At 56.6% G+C, this 7500-nt stretch overlaps 2 non-coding genes and 1 pseudogene across 2 annotated transcripts; all 3 read right to left on the bottom strand.

The window, feature by feature from the left end:
• The window catches only part of LOC126327775 (large subunit ribosomal RNA), a 6553-nt pseudogene extending 4295 nt beyond the window's left edge, over window positions 1-2258 (bottom strand).
• A 188-nt stretch (window positions 2259-2446) lies between these two features.
• Window positions 2447-2601, bottom strand: LOC126327716 (5.8S ribosomal RNA). Its single transcript, XR_007561404.1, has one exon. It is a non-coding gene; the product is annotated as a 5.8S ribosomal RNA (ribosomal RNA).
• Window positions 2602-2962: 361 nt separating this feature from the next.
• LOC126327814 (small subunit ribosomal RNA) lies at window positions 2963-4855 on the bottom strand. Its single transcript, XR_007561495.1, has one exon. It is a non-coding gene; the product is annotated as a small subunit ribosomal RNA (ribosomal RNA).
• Window positions 4856-7500: the final 2645 nt, after the last annotated feature.

A 7500-nucleotide genomic window follows, 5' to 3' on the forward strand; every position in this document is an offset into this window, starting at 1 on the left:
ACCGGCGCGACACCTCCACGTGGCCCTCTCCCGGATTTTCAAGGTCCGAGGGGAAGATCGGGACACCGCCGCAACTGCGGTGCTCTTCGCGTTCCAAACCCTATCTCCCTGCTAGAGGATTCCAGGGAACTCGAACGCTCATGCAGAAAAGAAAACTCTTCCCCGATCTCCCGACGGCGTCTCCGGGTCCTTTTGGGTTACCCCGACGAGCATCTCTAAAAGAGGGGCCCGACTTATATCGGTTCCGCTGCCGGGTTCCGGAATAGGAACCGGATTCCCTTTCGCCCAACGGGGGCCAGCACAAAGTGCATCATGCTATGACGGCCCCCATCAACATCGGATTTCTCCTAGGGCTTAGGATCGACTGACTCGTGTGCAACGGCTGTTCACACGAAACCCTTCTCCGCGTCAGCCCTCCAGGGCCTCGCTGGAGTATTTGCTACTACCACCAAGATCTGCACCGACGGCGGCTCCAGGCAGGCTCACGCCCAGACCCTTCTGCGCCCACCGCCGCGACCCTCCTACTCGTCAGGGCTTCGCGGCCGGCCGCGAGGACCGGCCATGACTGCCAGACTGACGGCCGAGTATAGGCACGACGCTTCAGCGCCATCCATTTTCAGGGCTAGTTGCTTCGGCAGGTGAGTTGTTACACACTCCTTAGCGGATTCCGACTTCCATGGCCACCGTCCTGCTGTCTTAAGCAACCAACGCCTTTCATGGTTTCCCATGAGCGTCGATTCGGGCGCCTTAACTCGGCGTTTGGTTCATCCCACAGCGCCAGTTCTGCTTACCAAAAGTGGCCCACTTGGCACTCCGATCCGAGTCGTTTGCTCGCGGCTTCAGCATATCAAGCAAGCCGGAGATCTCACCCATTTAAAGTTTGAGAATAGGTTGAGGTCGTTTCGGCCCCAAGGCCTCTAATCATTCGCTTTACCGGATGAGACTCGTACGAGCACCAGCTATCCTGAGGGAAACTTCGGAGGGAACCAGCTACTAGATGGTTCGATTAGTCTTTCGCCCCTATACCCAGCTCCGACGATCGATTTGCACGTCAGAATCGCTACGGACCTCCATCAGGGTTTCCCCTGACTTCGTCCTGGCCAGGCATAGTTCACCATCTTTCGGGTCCCAACGTGTACGCTCTAGGTGCGCCTCACCTCGCAATGAGGACGAGACGCCCCGGGAGTGCGGAGGCCGCCGCCCCGTGAAGGGCGGGGAAGCCCCATCCTCCCTCGGCCCGCGCAAGGCGAGACCTTCACTTTCATTACGCCTTTAGGTTTCGTACAGCCCAATGACTCGCGCACATGTTAGACTCCTTGGTCCGTGTTTCAAGACGGGTCGTGAAATTGTCCAAAGCTGAAGCGCCGCTGACGGGAGCGATTATTCCGCCCGAGAGCATCCCGAGCCAACAGCGGCGCGGGTCCGGGGCCGGGCCAGGTAGGTCCGTCATCCGGGAAGAACCGCGCGCGCTTGCCGGGAGCCCGAGCGCCCAAAGGGGCGAATCGACTCCTCCAGATATACCGCCGAGCAGCCAGCCAGGACACCGGGGCTCTGCCCAACAGACGCGAACCGAGGCCCGCGGAAGGACAGGCTGCGCACCCGGGCCGTAGGCCGGCACCCAGCGGGTCGCGACGTCCTACTAGGGGAGAAGTGCGGCCCACCGCACACCGGAACGGCCCCACCCCGCGGCGAGTGGAAAGGCAACCGGACACGACCCCGCCGCGGATTGCTCCGCGCGGGCGGCCGGCCCCATCTGCCGAGGGCGGGGGCCAGTGGCCGGATGGGCGTGAATCTCACCCGTTCGACCTTTCGGACTTCTCACGTTTACCCCAGAACGGTTTCACGTACTTTTGAACTCTCTCTTCAAAGTTCTTTTCAACTTTCCCTCACGGTACTTGTTCGCTATCGGTCTCGTGGTCATATTTAGTCTCAGATGGAGTTTACCACCCACTTGGAGCTGCACTCTCAAGCAACCCGACTCGAAGGAGAGGTCCCGCCGACGCTCGCACCGGCCGCTACGGGCCTGGCACCCTCTACGGGCCGTGGCCTCATTCAAGTTGGACTTGGGCTCGGCGCGAGGCGTCGGGGTAGTGGACCCTCCCAAACACCACATGCCACGACAGGCGGCAGCCTGCGGGGTTCGGTGCTGGACTCTTCCCTGTTCGCTCGCCGCTACTGGGGGAATCCTTGTTAGTTTCTTTTCCTCCGCTTAGTAATATGCTTAAATTCAGCGGGTAGTCTCGCCTGCTCTGAGGTCGTTGTACGAGGTGTCGCACGCCACACCGCCAGCCGGCTGTGCACGCTACCGAGAAAGTACCGGTATGCGAACCGCCAGGCGACGGGCGCGCATCGCACGTTTAAGGAGACGCGGCCGGCCACACAGGCGACCACGACACTCCCACGTCTCCGAAGCGGGACAAACGCCGCGCGCTTCAGTATACGTAGCCGACCCTCAGCCAGACGTGGCCCGGGAACGGAATCCATGGACCGCAATGTGCGTTCGAAACGTCGATGTTCATGTGTCCTGCAGTTCACATGTCGACGCGCAATTTGCTGCGTTCTTCATCGACCCACGAGCCGAGTGATCCACCGTCCTGGGTGATCTTTTCCTTTTCAGTCTCCCACTGTCTCTTTCAAGACAGTAGCATTTGCGGGACTGAGGCGTCTGACGGCCCCTGTTCCACTATTTTTTTGTGTCCAACGGCCTCACAGCCGATGGGCGTCGTACGGCTCCACACCGGAGCGGACAGGCACTCGGGCGAACGTCATTCAAAACCGGCGCCAGGCGCCAGGTACCGCAGGCCAGCCGCTCCAGAGCTTCAGCGCTCGTACCACACAACAACAACACTTCCGCTAGTTTTGAGAGGCACGCGTGGTTCCGCACGCGGCGCACGGCCACTGCCGTACAGGTAGCGTGTTGCGCGACACGACACGCACATCGAAAGACATGCAGTCTAGTCGGTAATGATCCTTCCGCAGGTTCACCTACGGAAACCTTGTTACGACTTTTACTTCCTCTAAATGATCAAGTTTGGTCATCTTTCCGGTAGCATCGGCAACGACAGAGTCGATGCCGCGTACCAGTCCGAAGACCTCACTAAATCATTCAATCGGTAGTAGCGACGGGCGGTGTGTACAAAGGGCAGGGACGTAATCAACGCGAGCTTATGACTCGCGCTTACTGGGAATTCCTCGTTCATGGGGAACAATTGCAAGCCCCAATCCCTAGCACGAAGGAGGTTCAGCGGGTTACCCCGACCTTTCGGCCTAGGAAGACACGCTGATTCCTTCAGTGTAGCGCGCGTGCGGCCCAGAACATCTAAGGGCATCACAGACCTGTTATTGCTCAATCTCGTGCGGCTAGAAGCCGCCTGTCCCTCTAAGAAGAAAAGTAATCGCTGACAGCACGAAGGATGTCACGCGACTAGTTAGCAGGCTAGAGTCTCGTTCGTTATCGGAATTAACCAGACAAATCGCTCCACCAACTAAGAACGGCCATGCACCACCACCCACCGAATCAAGAAAGAGCTATCAATCTGTCAATCCTTCCGGTGTCCGGGCCTGGTGAGGTTTCCCGTGTTGAGTCAAATTAAGCCGCAGGCTCCACTCCTGGTGGTGCCCTTCCGTCAATTCCTTTAAGTTTCAGCTTTGCAACCATACTTCCCCCGGAACCCAAAAGCTTTGGTTTCCCGGAGGCTGCCCGCCGAGTCATCGGAGGAACTGCGGCGGATCGCTGGCTGGCATCGTTTATGGTTAGAACTAGGGCGGTATCTGATCGCCTTCGAACCTCTAACTTTCGTTCTTGATTAATGAAAACATACTTGGCAAATGCTTTCGCTTCTGTTCGTCTTGCGACGATCCAAGAATTTCACCTCTAACGTCGCAATACGAATGCCCCCGCCTGTCCCTATTAATCATTACCTCGGGTTCCGAAAACCAACAAAATAGAACCGAGGTCCTATTCCATTATTCCATGCACACAGTATTCAGGCGGGCTTGCCTGCTTTAAGCACTCTAATTTGTTCAAAGTAAACGTGCCGGCCCACCGAGACACTCAACAAAGAGCACCCTGGTAGGATTTAAACGGGGTCCGCCTCGGGACGCGAAAGCACCCCTTCGGCTCGCCCCACCGGCAGGACGTCCCACGATACATGCCAGTTAAACACCGACGGGCGGTGAACCAACAGCGTGGGACACAAATCCAACTACGAGCTTTTTAACCGCAACAACTTTAATATACGCTATTGGAGCTGGAATTACCGCGGCTGCTGGCACCAGACTTGCCCTCCAATAGATACTCGTTAAAGGATTTAAAGTGTACTCATTCCGATTACGGGGCCTCGGATGAGTCCCGTATCGTTATTTTTCGTCACTACCTCCCCGTGCCGGGAGTGGGTAATTTGCGCGCCTGCTGCCTTCCTTGGATGTGGTAGCCGTTTCTCAGGCTCCCTCTCCGGAATCGAACCCTGATTCCCCGTTACCCGTTACAACCATGGTAGGCGCAGAACCTACCATCGACAGTTGATAAGGCAGACATTTGAAAGATGCGTCGCCGGTACGAGGACCGTGCGATCAGCCCAAAGTTATTCAGAGTCACCAAGGCAAACGGACCAGACAAGCCAATCCGATTGGTTTTGATCTAATAAAAGCGTCCCTTCCATCTCTGGTCGGGACTCTGTTTGCATGTATTAGCTCTAGAATTACCACAGTTATCCAAGTAACGTGGGTACGATCTAAGGAACCATAACTGATTTAATGAGCCATTCGCGGTTTCACCTTAATGCGGCTTGTACTGAGACATGCATGGCTTAATCTTTGAGACAAGCATATGACTACTGGCAGGATCAACCAGGGAGCTGCGTCAACTAGAGCTGAGCAGCCGGCCGCCCGGGAGTGTGTCCCGGGGGCCCGCGCGAACACGCAAGCGTCCGCTCAATTATTCTGCAAACAGGAGGAGGCCGAGCTCCCCTGCACGAAACACCTCGAAACCCTCTCAGGTCCCGGCGGCGCGCAGCGCCGTCCTAGGTACTTGGTCGGTTTCGAGAGAGGCGCAATCACCCGGAGTTAGGCGAGTAGACGGTTTTAGTGCAAACACCCTTGCTCCCAACTGAGCTTGCCGCTGCCGACAGAGGCCCGGGAGCGTGCTGTCGTGGCATTGCCGGCGGGAGACAACACGCGCCACCTATGGTGACCGGCAGCTCCAACGCCAGCGCCACACAAGGGCAAAGCCCCACTTGGGTGCAGAAGCGAACTCTCCCAGCACAGCGCACGCGCCAACACGTCCGCACAACTGCGATACAAACCACCTGCGAGAACCGCTGGGGCGACCGAGCAGCAGACGGCGTCGCGGCGCCGAGTGCCAGGCGGCGGCGCATCCTCAACGCACACAGTCCTCAATCAGACCAGCACACTGCAGATGTCCACCGCGCTTCGCACCGGGCTCGGCTGAACCAACTTTGGCCGCCAGGCGCCGCGTGCAGGGTGCGCCGCAGCGTAGCTGCGCCGCCTGCCGGGCCCGTCTGCTGGCGCTCCTGCCACTCGGCGCCCCCCACCAGCCGGCTGTTGCGCGTGCGCCCACGCAGCGCGCGGCCAACACGCCGGGCGGCCCCCCTTCACCGGCCGGGAACAGTCCCACCAAGCCACCGCCGCGTATCGCTTCATACCCACATGGGCCTAGTCACGTGTGTGGATGTGGCGGGTACCGCTGAAACAACCGGTTAATAGCTGTACCGATCGTCGCCATTACAGATTCACCTCCAGCGTGAACAACCGCTCAACAACGGATTTCCAGTTCATTTGCGTATCTTGGGCAGTAAACGTAGATGTCCACCTACATTTGCGAATTCAACAATTCTTGCATGCCAGGATGTCATGTGTCACGACACGCTACATCAGACCACATACACACTGCGACATGTGCAGAAGAGAACACGTGGAAGGTGGCCCGCGCACGTATGCGATGTCCCTTCCGCGATCCACTGTCAACCGGCATCTGCGGCATGTCCCAGATATGGAACGCGGTCCACCAGGGTAGCACTTTGTGTGAGGCAATACGACAAAGTCGGAATACACGCGTCACTACATCAGACGGCTCACGCTGACCTGACCTGACCTGACCTGACCTGACTCACCGCACCACCACACCCAGCGACCCAGGGTGACATACAATGCGTTCGTACGTTCCTCCCACACGCCTCTACGGCGTACCACAGTGCAACCTAGCTGTTATTGGGAGACGAGACAAGTAGCATCGAGCACAACATATGGAAATTGAGATTCGACACCGTTGGGCACAGCCAGCGTACGGTCACACGTATCACACTACTTCACTCTGTACGTAACGACCGATGATCGGTACAGCGTGTGGGTTACGCGTACGACATCAGCGGACAATGGACACAGACCATACCACGACGTACACTGAGGGCGTCGACATCTGAATGCAACTGAACAGCTGCGAGGCTCATTTAACACTCAAACGCCAGACCGACCAGCTTGAGAGGACAGAGACACAAAGAGAGGGACAGAGGGAGGGGGGGGGGGGGCGATATAGTCCTATTGCAGTACAATTGACAGTGGATAGCGGGAATATGTGGAAAGTAAGCAACACTCGCAAGACATCTACATGAGGATAACAACGACACCAGAGATTCCGAGCAGTGAACTATGTTAGGCAAAGGGACAACGTGGGTTAGGTTAAGGGACAACGTGGGTTAGGTTAAGGGACAACGTGGGTTAGGTTAAGGGACAACGTGGGTTAGGTTAAGGGACAACGTGGGTTAGGTTAAGGGACAACGTGGGTTAGGTTAAGGGACAACGTGGGTTAGGTTAAGGGACAACGTGGGTTAGGTTAAGGGACAACGTGGGTTAGGTTAAGGGACAACGTGGGTTAGGTTAAGGGACAACGTGGGTTAGGTTAAGGGACAACGTGGGTTAGGTTAAGGGACAACGTGGGTTAGGTTAAGGGACAACGTGGGTTAGGTTAAGGGACAACGTGGGTTAGGTTAAGGGACAACGTGGGTTAGGTTAAGGGACAACGTGGGTTAGGTTAAGGGACAACGTGGGTTAGGTTAAGGGACAACGTGGGTTAGGTTAAGGGACAACGTGGGTTAGGTTAAGGGACAACGTGGGTTAGGTTAAGGGACAACGTGGGTTAGGTTAAGGGACAACGTGGGTTAGGTTAAGGGACAACGTGGGTTAGGTTAAGGGACAACGTGGGTTAGGTTAAGGGACAACGTGGGTTAGGTTAAGGGACAACGTGGGTTAGGTTAAGGGACAACGTGGCTTAGGTTAAGGGACAACTTGAGTTAGGTTAAGGGGCAACTTGAGTTAGGTTAAGGGGCAAATTGAGTTAGGTTAAGGGACAACTTGAGTTAGGTTAAGGGACAACTTGAGTTAGGTTAAGGGACAACTTGAGTTAGGTTAAGGGACAACTTGAGTTAGGTTAAGGGACAACTTGAGTTAGGTTAAGGGACAACTTGAGTTAGGTTAAGGGACAAC

Source organism: Schistocerca gregaria, unplaced genomic scaffold, assembly GCF_023897955.1.
Source record: "Schistocerca gregaria isolate iqSchGreg1 unplaced genomic scaffold, iqSchGreg1.2 ptg001059l, whole genome shotgun sequence".
Taxonomy (NCBI): Eukaryota; Metazoa; Arthropoda; class Insecta; order Orthoptera; family Acrididae; genus Schistocerca; species Schistocerca gregaria.